This window comes from Phaenicophaeus curvirostris, chromosome 15, assembly GCF_032191515.1.
Source record: "Phaenicophaeus curvirostris isolate KB17595 chromosome 15, BPBGC_Pcur_1.0, whole genome shotgun sequence".
Taxonomy (NCBI): domain Eukaryota; kingdom Metazoa; phylum Chordata; class Aves; order Cuculiformes; family Cuculidae; genus Phaenicophaeus; species Phaenicophaeus curvirostris.
The window spans coordinates 3,904,808-3,926,926 of record NC_091406.1 but is presented as its reverse complement, the minus strand read 5'-3'; the positions used below and the strand labels follow the sequence as shown (position 1 = coordinate 3,926,926).

The 22,119-nt window shown below is 38.8% G+C and overlaps 1 protein-coding gene across 3 annotated transcripts in view; it reads left to right on the top strand.

The window, feature by feature from the left end:
• The first annotated feature begins 10,300 nt into the window (after positions 1-10,300).
• TRPC7 (transient receptor potential cation channel subfamily C member 7) overlaps positions 10,301-22,119 on the top strand; it is an 89,097-nt gene continuing 77,278 nt past the window's right edge. For all 3 annotated transcript variants that reach the window (XM_069869028.1, XM_069869027.1, XM_069869026.1), the window contains exon 1: positions 10,301-10,425. The gene's annotated coding sequence lies outside the window, so the exon portion shown is untranslated. The remainder of the gene's footprint in view (positions 10,426-22,119) is intronic.

The window sequence follows — 22,119 nt, the reverse complement described above, 5'->3', positions numbered from 1 at the left end:
GGTTACTAATTATGTTAAATAAGAAATCATTTGCCTACCTGAAGGGAGGTTTCCTGGCTTTTTCTTTTGTATTTTACGTTCTATTCTATGAGCTGCGTCCATCCGGAGGCCAATTTCCTGAACTTTGAACAACTTGTACTTGGTTTAGTAGGCATGTTGGTACGATTGGTATAGTAGGTATGTTGATGGTTGGACTTGATGATCTTAGAGGTCTTTTCCAACCTTAACAATTCTGTGATATAGCCAGGGGTAGTCAGTAACAGCCCAAGAAACTGTAGTATAATGCAAATATTGTATGATTTAGTATTGAAGAAAAAATTTACTTACCTGGGACTTCCTTAAACTCCTTTCTCCCCTGTTTCCTTTGTCTTGTCATCTTCTATAATTTTTTTGCCATAGCCTACATTTGTTTGAGAAGAGTTCTAACCTAAATAGGTTCCTCCAGTCTGACCTCTATAGGTCTCGCTCACCTTGGCTTCCAAGTTAATCATCCCATCCTCTCTCCTGAGCTTTTGCAGCATAGTGCAAGAACGACCTAAATTAGCTTTGGTTTTAGTCCCAATTCAGAGCTTGCTTGCTTGTTCCTGCACTGCTGCCATCCGTCGTAATCTTCAGAAGTACCTAATGGCCCTGACAACCTTTATTACTTAGTGGCAGGGCGCAGCTCTGTGACTGATGCAATAAGCTTTTGAACCAGTTAACTTGAGCGGTAAATCTAGCTCCGGTGTGGACTGCAAACTTTCCACAAGAAGTAGGGGAAATGATCCAGTGGGAGCCTGTGCCTGGTTTTATAGACCCAATGCCAAAGTGTCATTTGAACTTGTGCTGCTCACCTTGTCAGGAGTGACTTGCTCCAGGCTGTGGAGGGACTTAGCGATCGGAATGTCACCAGAAATTTATATATCTTGGTGTCATTGCTTTGCTCTGACAAGGTCTTCTCTTAGTAGCACATACAAGAACCCTTTTGCTGAAATTCTGTCTGTTCTCACTAGGGGCACATTTTGTTTCCCCGCTCCTTATGCTTTCCTTTGGTTGTCTCAAAATCCTCAACTCACTTCTTCTTTCTGTTCCCTGTAACTGGCGTGCTGCTGCTCACCTGTAAATCACCAGCCTCAAAAACTGATTTTCTCTGGGTTTTTTTCGGGCTAACTTATCAGGTGCAGCTTTGAATGAACGGCAATGTATTTGCTTTCAGTAGGAAATACGTGAAATATATAATGCAGATAGGTTTTGGGGGGCTTAGTGGCATGAAGCCAGGATTATTGGAAATAAATCCTGGAACCTGGCAGCTTATTTCTTGCCCCTGACAATGCCCAGTACAGAGTGGATGGAATTCTTGCTATTTTATTTCAATTTTTTTCTTTAACATCAGCTAGAAGATACTCAAAAAAGATCTTCATAAATGTTAAGGTGCTTTATTGCATTTAAAACATTGGTTTTATCTTCTATCTTCTTGTTTTCCTTCGATCCCAGGAAGAGGGCCCCTAAAACAAGTTTGTGCTCAAAACGTTCATGATGCTGAGTTGCAAGTACATAGCTTGATCTGGAGTAATTGACCCAGGAAAGCGACAATTAGTAAATGCAGCCACTGTTGTTGAATTTAATGAAATCTTGAAGGAAAATCAGTGTGAGCATGCCACGATTTTTTTTTTTCCTGCAAACTAGATTTTCTCATAGTATTATGCAGCTATTTGAAATAGGAAAATTTAATCCCTTTTTCATTATCTAGACTGTATATGGTGAAGGGAATTGCATTGCAAGTCATTAAGTGGCACGCCTAGTTACAAGCCTATAAGCAAGCTCCAGAATATTGAAGCAGTTCTATGCATTTCCTACCTCAGTGACCCCAAGAATCAGTTCAGGTGGAACATGTTTGACAGAACAGATCCATTAAATCCTAGCTTCTTCAGAAAATTTTGGGGCTACAGTATGGTGAGTCAGGAAAGAAAGAATTTCTCTGTGAGAGTTTTTGCGAGTGGACTAAATCCTTCATAGCAGACTATAGCTGGGACAGTGTTACTGCATGCATGCAAAGTCTATATTGTGTTTTCAGCAACAGAGCTACAACTCATTAAATGGTGTTTTCAGGAACCAAGTGCTGTAATCGTGAGCATTCTCCTTTACGTTTCCCTACCTTCCTATGCAAATATGTCATGCAATTTGAATTATTTTTGTGATTGGACTATACGAGTAAAGGGGAGGTAGGGACTCAACATTGCAGTGTTATTTACTTACCTTACAAACTGTATTTTCAGCCTGATGTGTTTTCATGTGAATTTTAGTTTACTTTATTTTCTTTCAGTTATAATTGTGATTTATTGTAAGCGCTATCTTTTCTGTTCTTTGTTCTGTGCAAGTACTTTCTCTGGGAGCAGGTCTTTTTTGCATCTGTGACCACAGCTGGAGCTGCAAATGAAAAGTAGACTAAAAGTGTCTGCTTTCTTGTTTCTACCACAAAGAGTGAGGATGCACATAAATGCTTTCATTCAAATTGCCACTTTCAGAGCTTTTTTTTTTTCCCCTTGACTTGGAGTGTTACTTCCATTTTCACTTTTCTGCTTGAGTGAGAAGATAACTGGTGTGAAGGTGAGCAATGGTGAAACAGGGATTGATATCTTGGAAAAATAAGTATTTGTTTGCCCATGTCACTGAAGAGAACTTTCAAACACAATATTATTGTAGAAAACAAACATGAACACCGGGAAATATATAAATCCTTGGTCTTGTTGGTGGTTTGATGTTGTTCTACCTTCAACAGACATTTTTCCTACTAAAATTTACTTATATTTAAGTATGGTTCTTGGGGCGAGGCTGTGTGTGTACAGATGTCACAGATGACAAATTTGAAAAGAGTGAAGGCTGGCTCTAAACAAAACTTTCTTGCTGCAGAGTAACTCAGAGTCAGAGTAATCTGTTCTTATTCTGACCTTTTCTCCAGTTAGGAGAAAAAGGATGTGGACAGTTCCTGACTTGTCTAATGTCTTATGATATCCAGAATGTAAAGAAGCTCTTTAAACTCCATCTCTTCCCATTTTAGAGGTTCAACTTACTTTTTATGCCTGTGAATTGTTATATAAGGAGTAACCATTGAAAGATGCCAAAAAATAACATTAAACTTACCCATTGTCTTCTGCTTCAGCAACCTCATTTTCCAAGATGTTATTTTCACTTCTTTCCTTCTCTCTCTTCCTATATCTCTTGTTGGGAAGTGGCCAGCTGGATTTAAATAGCTGATTCATAAACTTTTCTTTATCCTTAACAAGTGAACGCCGTCATCGTCTCATAATGAATCACCACCAGAGAAATGAAAGTCATAAGGAGAGCCAGCTTGGATGCTAACTTGCTTTCTGGGGCCTATGGGAATACCTAAGAATAGAGGAAATTATGCTTTTTTTGGTTCAGCCCAGGCATTCAAAGGCTGCCTTGTATCAGCCTGCTAAGGGCAAGCCTTAGGCTGTGTATTTGCCGAGCATCCTGTGTGGACCTGAGGTTTCTCTGGTGTATGCAGTGCATCAACTCTGTTGCTGATGTCAGCCGTCCTGCCTGGGTGAGTTCCAGGTGTAGATTCCCTGTATTTAAGGAGTTTCAGCTCCTTCTCTTAGCAGCACCTCTTGCTGCATGCTGAGGGAAGGGCTTTGCCTCTGGAGATTCCCTCCCTCTCCATTGCTGCTGCAACTATGACCTCTTCCCACAGAAGTGTAAATCAAGATAGAAAAAGAGGCAGAAGGGTACAAACTTCTCCTAATCGCTGGCTCTGGGAGCACCTTCAGGCAATTTACCAAAATTTCACTCCTGCTGCCTGGATAATCCCTGGGTGGATTATGGTTTACTTCATGCCTTCTAGAAAAAAAATACTCCGTGGGCATGACTAGTGTCTCTCCTCATTTCAGTCTAAAATATGTCATGAGGTGGTAAGAAAAACATTTGTTTATTCTTTAGTTTCCTAGATGATTATCCCTCTTACGTTTTTAGTCTCAGTACCTCTATTCTGAAAGATTATTTAGACCTATTCTCTTATGATTTTAAAAATAAACTCTGCACACACAAAGTTAGATAAATACTACACAAAGTAGAACAGCCTTAATTAAACAATTTAATGTTTGTCTAGTCAGACTAATTAACATTTGAACCTGTGATCCTCTGAAACAATGAAATGATAGCACAAACAAATATTGTGAGGCATTTTAAAATTAAATGAAATATTCCTTTGATTACATTTAAGATAATGCATTTTAGAACTATTCATTTAGGAGCTGTTTCTCACCAGTGACAGCACTGATCAATTTGCTTTGTATTTCCCTGCAGAAGTAATCTTTGAGTCTCCTTGAGTCATCGTTTGATCAAAGTGCATTTGCAACTGGGTGACTTCAGCAGCCTGAGTTGTTGCCTTAATGTAAGGGTCCTAAGGGAAAGGAAAATGAGAGAGAATGTGCTTATGCATAGGGTGATAAATTGATCTGAGTATGTGGATAATTACATACAGGTAGGAAAAAGCAAAAGGTTTTGGAAAAAAAAAAAAAAGCTTATTCTTAAAAGGCTTGAAAAAGAGCCATTCAAGTAGTTATTTTTCCAAGAAAACCAAATAATGACTAGTAATTATTGTTACCCAGATATGTTTGCAGTGAAAAAACAATTCCTGGATAACAAATGCAGGACACAGAAATCCACTGCTATTATTTATTCTACAATTTGTAGTTTCTTTGTAAAATTTCCTTCAAAGGAAGAAACTGTAATAATTGCTGCCAGTGTGGGTCTGATGAGGTATGGAGGCATGGCTGGTCTGTACTTCAGTACAGACACTTGATCCATCAGGGGAAGCTCTGCAGTCCTCTGGGAGGACTTGATCAGAGAAGCAATGGCATTGCTGTCCTCACCTTTACGGGAAGGTAATACTTCAGTTGTGGAAGATTAGACTTCATTTAGCAAAATCTTGGCTATGCAGAAATAGGACTTCTGCTTCCAGCCCAAAGAAGTGGGAATGAGTTTGCATTTATACTGTTGTAGGCAGTCCCTTCTCAAAACCCATACTGATGAATATTGGCATATAAACTCTCCTAAAAAAGCCCCTCATCTGTGTAACAACAGTGTTGAAACACACAGGAAGATTTTTATAGAAAAGCACAAAGAATAAACTGCTGAAGAGTAAACAGGATGCCTACATGATGGTATTCTTGAATTCAGAATGCAGTCTAAGAATACTGAGGTTATCCGAAAAGCAGGATGGGATTTCCCATAGCTGCAACTCTTGATCGAAGTCTAAGAAAAAGTAACCAACAAACACAGAAAACCTAAAAGTCAAACAACGTAATTGGCTTCCATTAAAACCCTGTTACTGTTATTCAAGGCTAAGTGGCCTCAGACCTCTTGCTCCCAACTGACTTTGAGTAGTTTTTTGTGCCAACTCTTAGTCATTGTTCTAGACTGAAAGAGGGTGGCAGGGCCAGAACTCATAGTGTCCTGTAATATTTGGTAAGCTTCACTTTTCTGTGAATGTTTCTTAATTTTTCAGTTTTCCTTTCTTGTTTCCCATTCTTTTGGGTTTATTACTTGTGATTCAAAAAAATATGGCAGAGATTTTTAGATTAACCAGAACCTGAGAATTTGTGTAAGTGCTGTGAAGTCTGATATATGTTATGGTTCATATTGGTTCTATTCACTATAATTAAAACCACTAAAACCCTATTAGCCTTTGTGTAAGAACTTTAGCTGTGGGGCTACCAGTTGCCTTCATGGTACAACTTAGATGGAGCCAATGTTCCTTCTCCCTTCCCCGCTTAATTAATTGGATTGGTAGCTTCAATAGTTGTTAGAAATTAATGATTCCAAATGGCCTGTCAGCCTCTTGTAATTCAAATATCCAGTTTCTGAAAGTGACTTTCATCAGTCTTATATTTCAAAAGTACTCTTGGGTATGCTTAGAAAGAAAGGTAGAACAACTTCATTTATAATAAGAGTTTAGTTTCTAAAGGATCACTTAAAAAAAACTAGATAAAAACACAGGGTATTCCATTTGAGCTGCAGTTTAATAATGCATGTGAAGAGCAACCAAGAGTAGTTTATTGATTTAAGTGCCAAAATACTAATTGACAAGACAAGGCGTTATTTTACTCAGTAAGTTGAGTTATTTTACATGACTGACACCATAAGACCTTAAACTGATATTGGTAATGAGAAAGACAAGCATTTTCATTTTAACCTTTTCAGCTCTTACTGGTTTGAAAGCTCAGTTTACCTCGGCAGACTTTGCTGACCAGCTGAAACCTTAACATCCAAAAACTATACAGAAAAGCTTTAAACACCTTTTGGTTTCCTCTTAAGTCCTTCCTTCCTGGACTTCCTCAGAAATTAGGTTATTTGAGCAGTAACTCAGCTCAGACGTCTTTTCCTTTCTAGTAAGTAAACAACAGTGCCTTTTTCAAATTAAAAGAAAAGTGCCATGATTAAAAACGTGCAAATCAAAGAGCAATTTCCTGAATAATGGGACGTCTGCAAAAGTGTGCTGCAGTGGTTTTAAATATAGTGGTCGTGCAGAGCAGCTGTTTGGTTTCTGCAGGTCTGCATTTCCTTACTTAGACATTTGACTTTTCTTAACTTCAATTACACGTATGCAAGAGGCTCATTGTAACAGCACATATATATATATATATAGCATATGTGTGTATTAATGTGTGTATGCGTATATTCTGGCTTCTTTAAAGGTGACTAATATATCCACGTTGTTTATGTAATTCCAGTGTTAATGAGAGGACAGGAATTTGCTATCAAACTATGTTCCCCACTGTCCTTGGTTCCCTAGCATGAGACCCCAGTCCTGGAATCCAAAGCGGGTGATGTCTCCCCTGTCAATTGAACCAATACAGGAATCAAAATCTCTTAACGGCTCTTTTCAGAAAGAAAATAATCTAGTCATCCCAATTACTGACATTAAATAACACAAATGTCAGCATCATTCTGCTGCAAAAGATAATTAAAAACATTTTAAAGGAATGTAAGGCAGATTGGTCTGGTATGAGCTGTAAGATTACTTCAAAGCACAAAGGGCTTCCCAGCAATAATGCATATTAAGCAAAACATCAGAACAAAATTCGAAATGCAAAATGAAAGCCTCTAACCACACTCTATACCTTCATTTTGAATTTACAGACAGTTTTGGGGATGAGAATTTTAGTATTAAGACTGTAGCTTGACAGATATCAAGGATTTGAACTCCAAAGCTTGAAGTTCTCATAAATCTTCTATTAAGCTGTTTGACAAATTCTAGAAAGTCAGGGAATTGGTTCTACAGTTATTTATGTGCTACCTGATGGTAGCTAATAAGTGTCCCACTTCCTCAGAGGTATATGAAAATGTAAATTATTTTGAGACTTCTGATTTACACACCAAATTTACTGATGCGTATTTCACTTTTGCACTTTTTTACTAAATGAACATAAAAGCCTGGAGGGAGAGAAAAACCCTGTGAAATCCTACACTGCTTTATATATCCAGATATGCTTTCTGGATGCAATCCTGCCTAATTATTAAAGCTCTCCAACATTGTTCAATACAACACCCAAGAGCCGCAAGGCTAGGAAAAGTTGCATGTTGCAGACATGAGAGCAATTTTAGCTATTTAGATATTTAAACAAATAGCAAGCTTCGAGTATTTGAGCTATCCTGTTTGAATCCTGATGCCTTGGTAACTAAGGAAAAGCTTTTCATTGAAAGTAAAAAATGTGAGCGTTTTTAAAAGTACGTATTTTTCTTTATGTATTGTGGCGCATTAATTAATCTCCTTACATGCAGAATACAACACAGATGACATTTTGATTATCAGATACTGCCTTGTGACAAGTAATTGCAAATTCTCCTGTGAATTCCTTACTCTGTGGTGCAGGAAAGCTGCATGAGCTGAGACTGAAGAGGAATTGTAGAAACTATTCAACCACATTTAACATTGCAATGTAGCATTGGAATAATCATGATGAAGAGCTATATTGAATATTCCTGTGGGAAAACAGCTTTAGAAAGGGCTTATTCTTCATAACTTACTGCATCTCACATGTCTTTTGCCTCTTCTTTGCATGATTTTACTATTGCAACCTAGATATAAGAAACACAGACATCTTTCCTAGGCTAATTCACTGGGTTTCAATATTTATAGTGAAATTTTCCAAGTTACTAATAGGATTTTCCCAATGGGATTTAGTCTTGTAGTTCCTATTAAATTACAAAGAAAACCCCCAAAGTTGCTGGATGACTTTCAAAATCACAGGCTTGATGCTTTAACATCAATAATGATTTCACTCAATTGGGAACAGCAGTTCCCCAGACAGCTCATATTTTCTTGGAAAAAAGCAAATTGGGTTTACTTTCCTCTGTGGGCTAAATTCTAGAAGGTAGGTTTGTTTCATGAGATATTACATGATGCATTGCAAAAGTTTGAATGTTGTAAGCAGCAACCAGAAGAAACTGGGCAGGCTGGTGGGTTTTGGTTTTGGAATGTATTCCTAAAGCAGTACAGATGCATAAATCGAGAATCAGTTGTATACTGTTAAGGTGACAACATGTTTAAAACATTTACTTCTAGGATTTTACTTCCTCCTGATTTTCAGACGTAGGAGTTTTGGGTGGTCAGTTATGCATTCACTGTGTGCAATAATCCTCTGCAAACAGAATTTATCATGGGAAGACTTTAAATATAGTCAATATGACTAGCAACCAATAACTTGTTTCAGAAGCTGAAACCAGCCACTCCAGGTTTTCCTTACTACTGCATGAGGAGGTTAATGAAGTTTATAGAAACTCCAAATGTTTTATTATATTCTTGCCTTGAGGAGAGGTGGTTTTTACTTATGGTCAGACAATAATTATAATGGGCTAGTATGTTTCCAACATTGCGTCACAGCTTTGTTGGGTAAACTAGAGTAGGTTTTTTTTCAGGAAAATCAGACTCAAGGAAAATAAATATGGGATCTATAGGACTTGAGTAAGAATGTGGGATCTGTGCACAGGCTGTTCTCTTCTGAACCTACTTGGTGTTAGAACAACTCATGTGAAAACGGATGGTGTTTCTATGTTCGTTCCTTTTTTTGAGGCTTGGTAAATATCTTGGTCTTGGCAGTTTTACATGTTAACATAGAATTCCAGAGGGGTTACTTATTTTAAGGCTAACCTTTCCCTCCAGCTGCCCATTGCTGTGCAGTGTATCTGGTCTGTGAACATGGCTTGACTCCTTCAAGAGCTCAGGAGAGACATTTCAGACCTTAAGGGCTTTGCTAGAATCGATCTGGAGGGAATAAATGCTGTAGCAGCAAACCTTAACCAAACAACTAAAGGAGACCTTTCCTTCAACCAGCTCTATTTGTCCAATAACAGACCAATCCAGTGAAACTTGCTTGTTACCTAAACTGAGATGGGGGGAGACATTGCTTTCCAGAATTGTGGAATTAAAATAACTTGATATCTTCCCTCACCAGAATGTCATATATTCTCTCATCCTGCAATTAATCTTGGAAAAGAGCAAACAATGACATAAAATTAATCAACCACTGTCACAAAAAGACTGTGATGGAAAGATGAACCCAGCTAAAATTAATTTTTTGAGCGACAGCTGGAAGCTTAAACAAGTGGAAAACATGGTGCAAATTGTACCTAGCTTCAAGAAAGGGATTTTAATGAGAAATGCAATGGCACCACAATACTAATCAGCTATAAAAGCACGATCCACTTTGGACCACTGAGTGAATATCTTCCCTAATCCTGCATTTTCCTCTCTTGTGCAACACACTGGAGGGAAGCAAATACTACACTGCATAAATCGTCCAGCAGAAGCTGCAGTGCTGATGCATTTGTGGGAGCTGATGAGGGGATTTGTGCTCACACGCAAATGACTGAAGCTGTGTGATTACCAAAACCAGAAAGTGATTGAACTTCCCATGTGTGCTCTGTACCTTACTGGACGCAAGATAAACAGAAAGCATCCTGTGAGCTACCTTTCTGTCTATCACACACTGACAGCTGTCAGGTCAGGAGAGAAACCCTGGGATCTTCACGCAGGCATCATTCTGCAGCTGCAGACAGGACAAGCATCAGGGCAATCACATGAATGTCAGCTGGTATTCAGACTCTTGAGCCTTCATTCCTGGCTGTGCTACAGGAGACACCATCACCTTCTTATTTTTAGAGGTCTTCAGCTTTGTATGTTTTTTCATCCTTGGGGGTTGTTTTTGTTTGTTTTATAGCTGAGAAGGCTTCTGTATTCCTTATTTCCATGAATCTTCAGAGAAAATCAGGCGAGCTTTCCCAAAAAAAATATATGCTTTCCAATATTGCAAGGTTTGATGGAAGTCAAGGAGCAGCCTGCTTGCTCCTCCCACGAGTTACTGCTGAAGGGAAATTAACCCTCCCTTGTTGTAGCTGAATATCTTCTTGAATAAAGAAAGGGTGAGTAGATCGCAGCTATTTCTCATGTTCTACTCAACTGTTGTTTAGCTGTTCTTACACCTGCTGGTATTTTCTGTGTAAACGAAATACTGCTGATTTCATAGCAATGAAACAGTTGCCTTACTTTCTTTACATGTGTTTTGAAAATATAACTGTAGGGTTCCTTTCCTTAAGTTTAAGATTTTCTCCGAAGTACAAGGATGCACTTTGTTCAAGATAATTTCCAAACTTTTCAGTTTCTGAGGTTAAAAAGGCTGGTTCCCTTGAGTTCCTTTGTTGCTACAGTTTTTTTTACAAACAAAAGTGTAAAGCTAGTAAACATTTATGTAGTTGTAGTGATGATGATAACGTGATATCTCCTGATTTTTCAGACCTGTTTCAAGATTAGAAAAATCTTGTTTTTTTTAAAAAAAGCAAAGCCAAGACCACAAACCTCCTGGCAGTTAGCTGTCTTCTTTGTCTAAGTTTTGTCTCTTAGATTCATTCCTTAAGAGAATACTTGAAAAAAGTACCATGAAAGAGTGCAGTTTTAAAACTCTGCAGGAGGAATGAAGTACTTTACTGCGATAGAATGATCGATTGGCTCAAAGAATGTGTGCTGTACGTCTCACTGTCTTAGATGGAAGATGTATCTTTAGCTGATTAATGATCATGCATTTTTCTATGATTCCTTAGAATGGCGAAGATGTACTATTATAAAAATGGACCTTTATATGGAGGTGAAGATAAATGCCCGAGATGTGCATGAGATACATATTAACAGTGAATATACTACATCTCAGTCTCCTTTTTTTGCTTTCCTGTTCTCAATCTTACAGGCTCTAGAAACCGAGATCATTTAGTAGATAACTAACGAAATGTGGCACACAGTGATAGGGCTGACTCTAATGCAACACCATACTTAAGCTAGGGAGATTTTACTGACTTCAAAAGAAGTCCCTCTTGGGTACTGTTAGCAGAACAGGTTTTGTAATCAGCTCTGTGCATCTGCAGCTTACTTGCTTCACTTCTTGACACCTTCTTGCTTCCACTGCGTCTTTGAGTGATGCTTCATACGTACAATTAAGTGACAACATCTATCCCTTACCCACCTGAGCTGAGCTGTTACGAAATAACCTCTAGACTTACCCATCATCATTGTGCTGTACTGAACTTCTGATTTTCACATCCAGCAATTTGGGAGAAAACAAGTTGCTGTTGATGAGTGTCTTCCTCCCTTTGTTCTCAAATGTTAGTTTCTTTATTTTGATAAAAGTCATTGCAATTATAGGGAAGAAAAATGTTTGTCAAAACAGCACATACACTATAGCTGTTGAGAAGTCACAATATACCATTTCCTCTCTGTATCTGAGAGTTACTCTTATGTCCCTTCAAGTCTCCTCTATTACAGGCTAGATGATTCCAGTTAGTTTTAATGCTCATTGTAGGTCACATAGGTTTTCTACTCCCATAGTCATCCACCCCTTTAATTTTAAAGGATTGAGAGAGATGAAAGAATAAATTGGAATCAACTGAGACTCATACTCTACCTCCTAGGTAAAACTCTGTAAAATGGAATGGTTAAGTCTTGTGTCTGCCAAGGTATACTCCACTTTACACATCTGAATACACCGTTATTCTTTTTCTATGCTGGCATGTGTGTGATATGAAATAAATTCCTACGTTATCTTTGTTACTTCAGATATTTTACAAGAGAAATATCTTTTCCTATTCTTCTCTGTTTCTGGAGTTCATGTACTGAAATTCTTCGAAGAGCATGATTTCAACCTAAAACATATCATTTTATATTTTGCAATAATTACAATCCTCTTCTTAATTTCACCTTTATATTGTTCTCAAGTATATTTTGTTTAACTTTTTTTCAGCTGTACTGCTTAGACAAAGAAATGCTTTTCTTATGCTGCTATAAAGACATAGGAACTCTTTTTCTTTATTGATTGTAATTGCAGAAAAATGCACTCGATTGGGTGCAGTTCTTTGTAATCAAGGCTGCCTCTAGACTCTCACCGTAAATATCCTGGTTGGTGAGCCACAGCAGCTCATATTTCTTGCCCATGTCTCTCCCAGGTGGAACAGCTGTGCAGTGACATCTGAGGCTTATCTTGTCACAATGTGCACCAAGATTGAACTGTAGCAAAGTTAGGAGAAAGCTGAACTTTTCAGTGTCTATCATATGTCGTAAACTGTATTTCAGGAAAGTCTGTAGGGTAGAAATAAGAAATATTAGTGAAATTAAAGCTATAGTGAGGATGGATTATAAGGTTTTCATCTTAAAAAAATGCAGCAGAAGTCATTTAAATGACATCTGGAACGGAAAGGTTTAATTAATTTAGGTTGCATGTCTGCTTAAGCTTCTCTCTGCTTTGTAAGATTGTTTTACAGCACAGAAGAGAGCAGCAGACGTGATTGTAGTCCTCCTGTGACTATCGGTTCCACCTGTTGTATTAGTTTTTCTCTCTTCCTTCTACTGAATTTTGCTCCCATTATTTGTTTTTTGTATGCAAAAAAGTCATCAATTAAAGAATTCCTAGCTTTGGTTATTTCCACAAACACCTCTCAGAATGATACCTCAGGTTTACCTGGGAGCTGTCATTTTTCAGCCCTTTCTAGAAACCATCAATAGCCAGACAGAACTTTGTATGTGATGTCTGGGCTCACGGCTTAGGACAGACATTAAAAACCTATCTTGCTCTGAAAAGTTTGAGGGTTAACAACTGGCTCACAAACAGCTACCATCTTCTAGATAATCCTCACAGTGCCAGCTCTGGCAGCAAACAGCTGGAGAAAAGGGTGGTCAGGACAAGACGACCAACTGACTTTGGAGAAAAAAAGTCAATATGATGTTGACTGTCTATAATCTACTAATCCTTGAGTCAACATGCATCTGTATATCCCCTGGCACCCTAGCTGTGTCAGTAGTTTAGAAGGAAGGGAAGACAGAGAGAAAGGAGGACTGGAAGACCCCAGAGGAGTTCGTAAAACATCTGCTGCTCCTGTCCCTTGTGACCCTGGCATATGGACCCTCATGAGCACTGGACTTTCTGGTCTGCTTTTCAACACGTATTTGAGACCTCTGGAGACTCCCCTCTTCTGATATGCTGTGGACACACAGTTGCATGAGCCATCTGCAACAGATGTGCTCTCCAGATGTCCCTGGGACTTAAATAGAAGTATATGTGGAACAGAGGCCAGCTACACTCAGCTCCAGAGGAAGAGGGGGTCAATAACAAGGCAGTGCTCCAGAAGCTTGCCCTGATGCTGGCTTCAACTCGTTGCTCTCCTGCAGTCATTGAGACAGACTGGAAGTTTCTGTACTGACAAAGGAGAGGCTTTTCCTCACACTGTCCATAAGAGTCTAAACTTGTCCTACAATGCCACATTGCACTAGTGCAATAGGGTGTTGGAGGTCTCAAATCTGTAAGCCCATAATAGGCTGACAGGACTGTGGCTGAGCACTGTGTTGTGCTTTTTGATTTTTCCACAAAATTTATTTCTGACAGAAATTTTCTGGGCTTTAGTCATATATGGAACTGAAAGAAAAATCCAGGGTAGATTTTAGCTCCTGAAATGAAAATATTCCATGGCAAGCCTCCTTGTAAAATCTGTTGTAAAGCCAACTGCACACGTATTTATTAGTAAAAAGCAAACACACCTTGAATGTAGTTAGTGTGAGTGTCTGCAAGCCAGTTCAGTATGCAGCCTGGAGGGCTGCTATAGGTGTGTGATTGTGAGTACGCTGCTGCTGCACTGCACCCAAACTCTTCTGGAAATGACTTTTCCAGAGTACATTGTCCAGACTATGAGTAGTAATGCCTCCTAGCCGAGTATCAGTGGTGATTTTATTTCCATGTCTTTTCTGTCTCCTTCACTCAGTACTTCACCTGACTTAGTCTGGTAAGGTATGGTAATGGCTTTTGCTTGTAGGATGTAAATGTTTAGAGGATTTGAGTCTGGTGGAGGAACCAGACTGATAGTTAGTGGGGTTCTCTGTTGTTGTCTTTCAAATTCTTTAACTCTACGTAAGAAAACTTTATCTGGCTGCCCTTTTTCCTATCTGTATTATTGTTGTGATCAATATGCCTACTGATATGAGCAAGGATTAACATCCTTATCACCTCTTATGAGTGAATTGTGGTGCAACTGGAGATCTCTAGTATGTAGCATTGAGCTGAGTGTTGCTGACTGCATATTTAATGTTTGGTGGAGTTTGGACATTTAGTGTACCATTTATTGCCTCTTCTTTGGAGAATATGTCCATAGTTGATGAACAATGCTGCAGAAAAATATAAAAGCCCAACTGGCACTTTTTCTTAAGGTAAGGAGCCTACTTGTGCATCTTTTTTCAGCTTCTGCCACGAGATCATAGGAGCTGACATTTTGGAGTTGTTAGATATCTTGCTCTGTGTAGACTTTTGTAATAGCTGAGCATGAAGGTATCCCCTGGCAGAAAACCAATATGAAGATAATGCATCACTTCAATTTCACCAATTCCTCATTTTGAGAACTTAATTGGGTTTTAGGTGCATACTGGCCTTTATCTTAGGGGTGAGAAGCAAAAAATTTCTCATGTGCCTAGAAACTGTTTTTGGTCTTAGATGAGCAAATTCCTATATACGTATTTCTTAATGAAAAAGGCAGAATTCAGGAAGTAATAAATGATAATCCTGAGTGTATCTTTATTTTTGTTCCTCTAACTTCTGATTGTTTTCATAAGAACGAGTAAACTTGACTGTATTAGCACTAACAGCAGAAAGATAAGAGAAGAAAAAAGCACCATACAATCCACACAGCTTGCAGTTCCACAATTCTGAATGTCAGCACTACAAATAGACAGAGGATGGGTGAAGCAAGGAGCTGGGTCATTTTTTTTTTTCTTTTTAGGATGTAATTTTATGTGAGATGACCTACATTCCTGCTATGTCTAAATGCACCAATAGTTAAAACAAAAATACATACAAAGAAAATATAGTTCTAGCCCAGAAATACTTCAGTGGAGCCACTTTCACTTCTGATTGCTGCTTTATTTTTTATCCTTACAAGTCTCCATCAGCCAATCTGGCCACTCCTTCTGCTGGACTATTTTTCATGTCAATCATCTGCTAACATTAGCAGACTTCCATTTTAAACAGTGAGTCTTTTGTTGTCAGAAATCAACTTTATCTTCAAAACAGTTATCTTTTAAATTACTGTCATGGAAAGGATGGGGGGAGAAGGTTTATTTTCCAATTTTTCCTCCAAGAGCTTTCCTTTCATGCACAAAGCCTCTGGAAGGAAAAGCATTGTTAACACCGCATCAAGGAATCTGAAGAAAGAATAACCTTTTCTCAAAGCAGAGGTGGCTATTTAATGAACAATTCACTTAATTTTTAGCCACCTTCTCCTCTCAGATAAAAAGGGATGGAAATACATGTCAAAGAAAGCAATCATGGCAAAATCTCTGTCCAATAAGCAGAGTCTAATAGAAAGAGATGATAGTACAAAGGACTGGAAATAAAGGAGCTCTTCTTTCTTTCTCTTTGTTGTGAGCACAAAGATAAGTGCATGGCAATCAGGTGATTTTAATGAACAATCCAGTTGTTTGGTCTGGATGGTATAATTCCAGATGCAATCTGTGGAAGCTTTTCAAATATGGACTGGTTCCTTTCTAAATTTTCACTCACCTGGTAGGAGCACACTGCCAGCTGTCAAGGCAGCCCTGTGGCAGTGGAACTGTCTTCTCTAGAGGGTAAAGATATGTGAGAATGCAGTTGCAAGAAAAAGTGGGTTTGAAAGCCTGTTCCTCCACACGCTTTGCAGGGATTCAGTTTTATAACAGTGTGCAGGACCTCTCTGGTTTCGAGTCAAGAGTTCCAGCTCCACTGAATATAACATCTGTAGTGATTATAAAAATCCCTAAGCCTTGGAGCTAAAAATTCTGCTGTGTGCAGTCAAAATCATAGGTGAATACAGAGGCATAATATGATCTTTTTTTGTTACACCTGCTGGCTTGTTTTGGAAATGTCTGTGTGGGAGATGTGATGTGGAAGTGGGAGACAGATAGAAGGCCACTGATAGGAGTAATTGAGCATGATGCTACAAAAAGATTAAATTGATAAGCACACAGTAATCTTCGATGAAATTCTCTGGCAGTTGGAGAAGTCATAAGAAAAGTCTCTTTCTACCAAACACATTAAAAGATCTCTTAAAGTTCCAGGCAAGTTTTGAGCTAGTTGGGATTTGTGGACAGCATTTGCTGCTAGCCACTCTCCTCTTTCCCTCACTGCTTCATTACCACAATCTCTTTGGTGATATATTTGAAAAATCAGGCTTCAAGCTGTAGTTTTCCTAAGAGTGGCTGCTTTTCTCTGCTTTACATCTCCTCAAAATCCAAACAAGCATATGCAAAACCTGAACATTACATTTATATAATTGATTCACTATATTCTCCAAAATAAAGTATGAAGAATAGCTTACTGTACTTGGAGAAGTTGAGAGGACTTCAGGGTATGGAGGACATCCGTTTTGTTGACAGTAATTATAACGTCTTTTCCCTCCCCCTAATGATTCTATTACTTGTATTATTGCTTCTTTTCTTATGAAATCCATTATGTCCCTGTAGCTTGTAAAGAGCTGCTAACTAGACCTTGGGAAGTGAAGCAAAAATCTTATTCATCACTTGAAACAGCTCATATTGAAGTATGGAAATAATAACTAGTTGCAAAATAAAGTGATTTCCATGGCTAGTATTTTGTGTGTACTTTTGAGTGTAACTAAGGACTCATCTTGGACTTTAATGAGAAATTTATAGTAGCATATCTGAATCTAAAAGATTAAACATAGGCATTAGAGGTTGCTTGGATGATTGTTCTTAAATCTCATCTGCTGAAAAAGCTATTTTCAGCACTCCATTTCAGTAATTTAGTATTGAAGAAGTCTTTCTCTACTGGGCCTTCATATGAAAAGCATTATAACCTTAAGGTGCTGGGCTTCTTGGTCTCACAGCTGGATGTACTGAGCAGATTTAGAAAAGGCTGGTATCTTTGTGTGTTTGTGTACTACTTACAACTACAACTCATTTGCTTAGCTCTGCAGCCTGTACCTGATGGTGACAAGACCATCCTATTAGGTTGCGGAGATAGGAAATCTTAGGAGGTTTTAGGAAGGGACTCCTAGGATATTTTTTGTGTAAATAAACAGAAACATACATTTAACTTTTCTTTTCTTGTCCTTTCATTCTTATGTTCTCCTTTTTTCTCTTCTTTCGTTCCAATGTCCTCTATACCTGTTTATGCAGGAAATTCTGCAGAACTATTCAAACTACGCAGGACATGTAATACTATTGCCTACAAGCCATTACAATGATTGATCTCTCTCTTAATATGAAACAACGTGTGTGTGTTTCCATCCCAAAAAAAACATCACCAAACTTTGCATCAAGGATCTCATGGTGTGAAAGAAGTGATGGGAAATAGATAGTAGCTTTTTTTACAGCTTATTTTTGTACAGTGCAATGAACTCTTTGCCTTCACCTTAGGAAGAGTTTCTGTGTCTGCCTTAGTGTGCAGCAAGGTCTATAAGGACAGATCTGTACAGTGAAGCAGTTCTTGCTGAGAACTCATGCCATGCATTTCAAAATGTTCAGTACCTCAAAGTTAGCCATGGGAAACTCTCCTAACGGGAAGGTTACATTTAAAGTTTGACTTACTTCTACTTTTACCAGATTCAGGTTGTAACCTGAAGAGTCTTTTTGTCCTGTTAGTCAAGCACCAAAAATGCTGCAAGTACTATGTTGTACTAACCCAGTAATTATTCCTTGAAGAAAGAGATGTGTGTGATACTTCCAACATTCAGAAACACCTTTAAGAGTAGGGCTACATAATGCTGTGGTGCTCTCACATTTGCCATACAGACCTGGTCTTCTAAGACATAGGATTGTGAATTAGTTTGGATGAGTCAGAGTTACATTTATCTCCCAGGGACTTTGACTTCTTTTGGATCTGGACATTATCATTCAACAATCTATTTTCGATATCTATTTTAAGCCAGTTTTAATTTCCTTCTTGGCTATATTTGAAGGGAATCCATTACTACAGTCCATTTCCCCGGAGTATCTTGATGGATACAGCTTTTGTAACATTGCATAAATTAGAAATATTTTCTCTTTATTACTTTGTGTAGCTGTTTCATTTATTAACTTGTGTTGGGAAAAAAAAAAATTTGGATCTGATTCTTTCACTTGCAAGTAATTTACTGTGAGGTGGTTTGCGTTATTGGATTCAGAGGTAGCTTCCAATATGGCAAGGGAGAGAATTATCAGTTTAAGCAGAAACATGTATTTTGGCATCGCAAAAATGTATTCATGTTTTTACTTGGCTAATTGCAGCTTCAGCTGTTGCTGTTGTAAGATAAGAATGTTGTAGTTGTCAGAATTTCTTCTGTATTAGAAGTCTTAAAAGGGGTAAGCGAACACCGGTGTATTTCTAAAACTTAAAGGTTCCGTAGGAAGGGTAATCAGAGTAGCCTTATCTTATAATACAAGCAGTACCCTTGTAGCAGATCTCTGAGGTCATTTGAAATACCTAGAAAGAATGAGCAATCCCATGTGCCTTTGATGCTCAGCACTACAACAGGAGAACAGAAAACAAGACGTCGCCCTGTGCTTTAGATTAGGCCACCTAAGTTAGCTCGGGGCCAAGGCCTTCTGAAAATAGGAGCAATAATACTGATATTGTTTATCTTACTATAAGATCTTAAAATATCTGGATGTCTAAGCGATTTTGATTCTCTTTTCCTGCCTGGAGTCTCAGCAGTGGGCTGGCAGAGGTAGGCAGCAGCAGCTTTAGTCTTTCATCCCTTTACCAGGCATTCCATCAGGCCTTGGCTCTTCCACTGACAAATGCTCCTCCTGCGCACTTGGTAGGACATTTTACTGAGCCAAATACTGAGGACAGACACTTGGAACAGGATCCCCTGGATTACTAAGGCCTGCAGTCACAAGTCTCTAATTTTTCCATAGTCTTAAAGACATAAATTGCTTTGGTCGAAGTCCTGCAGCTCCTGCTCCCATGCAGGTTCCCCTCTTCCCACTTTATGAGGACTCAGGCAGGTGTGGTGCCACCTCTGCAGGGAGCTGCTACTGCCCTCATCCCAAAGAGGAACGGGGCTTCTGATTCCTCTGCTCTCTGGCCAAAAGCTGTAGGAGCTTCTGGCTGCTTGTGTGCTGCCACTCCCCTGGGCAGCGGGCAGTACTTATAGGAGACACAAATCCTTGCTGCCACCTGCTTCTTCAGCTTTCTTGCAGTGAAAGACCTTGAACCAGGGGCCAAAGTGAAGCCTGACTTTCTTAAGCTGCGAGGAAGTCTATTGCTGACTTGACTAGAGCTGGGACCTTAATCTCTTATCATGGAGTCAAAGAATAACTGACTGGGCTAAGCATGCAAACAAGTTTAAATTTTTTTTGTCTTTGTAAAAACTGATGCAGGAATGATTAATTTCCAATTTGAAAGCACTGGGTTGCAAAGTCAGGCAATATGTTTAGTAGATGCCTTAAGGCATCCTCTTCAAGTCATGTAATCCAGCCTGGCATTGGGCAGGGACCTTTGAACCAAGGTCTTCATTTCCTTTCAAATGCGGGTTGATGTAGAAATTTAAAACAAACAAAATAGTCTTCTCTTGGGGTGCAGAGATTGGGATCAGAGTCCCAAAAGGGTGTTTCTGTCTCTGGCTGTGTCAGTGCACTTCTATGATGCTGGGAGGAGAGAGGAAACCTCTGTGCCTGAGGAGACTGAAGTGAGATTGCAGGAACACCTTCATTAAACACTTTTGTGTGTCTGTCTTTAAATACAGTTTTTCGGTATGCAATTTCCTATATTGGTTTATAATAAGGAACAGTTTTCATGTCTGCTGCACTACGAACTCCTCCATCTCAGTGACTCATCTGGCAGTGCAGCACAAAGAAACAGTCTGGATTAAAAAAGCTTTCGTATATGGAGATGACAGAGATTTATCAATGTTTGAAACTTTCCCATCAAGAGAGACTTTTTTTCCGCTTTTCTTTGGCTGCCACTGGCTTATGTTATCATTCCTAGTATTTTAAGACTCAGAAAATCTAAACAAGAAAATTAGAGCTTTTTTTTTTAGTGTAAGAGAAGTGGAGCAAAGTTTACTGTATTTTCAGTTACTGTTACATGGTCAGTTCTCACCTGGCTGCACAACTGCACTCACAGTTTGATTAATTTCCGTACTCTTGCTTGTGGCTGTTATCTGTCTCACATGGAAACCTATCAATTCTGACACTATTTAATTTACTAATTCACCATTATTGGACTACAAGAGTAGACATGGATGCTTATGAGTGGATTTCACTATACTGAAAATTAATCTTTTTTCACACTTTCAATAAATATAAACGATTGCCCAATACTTCTAATTTTATTTTCTGGCTCAGTTGTGATCCCTTTGAAATTACTTGAATTTTGTTGTTTATCTTGAGGTGACAGGTAAGCGTTAAAGCCCTTTGATCTTTTTGCCCTTTTACTTAAGAACAACTACATGAGCATCAGGCACGTATCTAGCACTGAGGTCATGTCCCTACAGATAATTTCTAACACAGGTAAAATCGTATTGTGTATGTGTGATTACCATGAAAATCAAACCCCTGCTGTTAGAATCTTTAACAGTTCATTTTTCAACTTAAAATAATACACTTCAGATGTAAGAACTCTTGCTACTTAAGTATTATGGTCTCTAAAACTCTTTTCCCCTGGTAGCCAGGTTGAGACATACAAATAGTAGCAAGTGATCAGAAAATAATATTATTAAAGTTTTTTCTCTTTATTCTGTCATTGCTCTGTAAAAGACAGCCAAGGTTACACAATGAATTTCTAGAAAAATTGATTTAATGCAGGAAATACCACTTTATTTGCATTGTAACTTATTTTAGTTATTGTGATGCCATGAGGGTCCTGTATTTCCCCTGCATGGCAAGGCTTAAATGCCACTATTGCAGACTCTAAATCTACAGGCTGCTTTTCTTGGCATATTTTGCATAGACTGACACACACCAGACACTGTGGCTGAGGCATTTGCCTGCTGTCACTGAATAGTGGAAGGAATATTCCTCATGCTTTGCTGAAAAACATGTGGGAGGCAAGAACAGCATAAATGACACAGGTCTATTAAAGCAGAAGCTGATGTTGGTGGCAAATGGTAGTTAAATGCTGTCAGGGAGAAGCTTTTTAAGTTACTATGCCAGGTGTTGGTCTCCTTTGCCGTACTGAGAAGTCCTCGTGAATTTTTTTGGGTAGGATTCAGCAGGAATCAGGCTGCTTGGTTTTTAGAATCCTCAGGGTTGCCCAGTAATCAGGAAAACACCATCACGATCATGTAGCCTTGTGATATGAAGGTGTCACCTTCTGTTTGTTACCACCCAGAGCCCGGATGATCTTGGCTCACCGAGTAGGGGTCAATGGGGAAGCTGTGAGACAATCTCTTATTAAACCCCAAACCTCTTATGGAGATGCACCAAGTTTGACATGACTTCCTTTGGAAAGTTTCTCAAAGCAAGGAGATGTGGCTAAAAATTGCCTGTAATTGTCCGCTTAAGGTATGAGAGAGTCATATACTTGGAGTTGGATCTGTGACCTGATGCACTGCTGGCCCTCATCCTTTTCCTCAGCACTCACCCAAATACCAATGCAGCCTGGCATGGGTCCA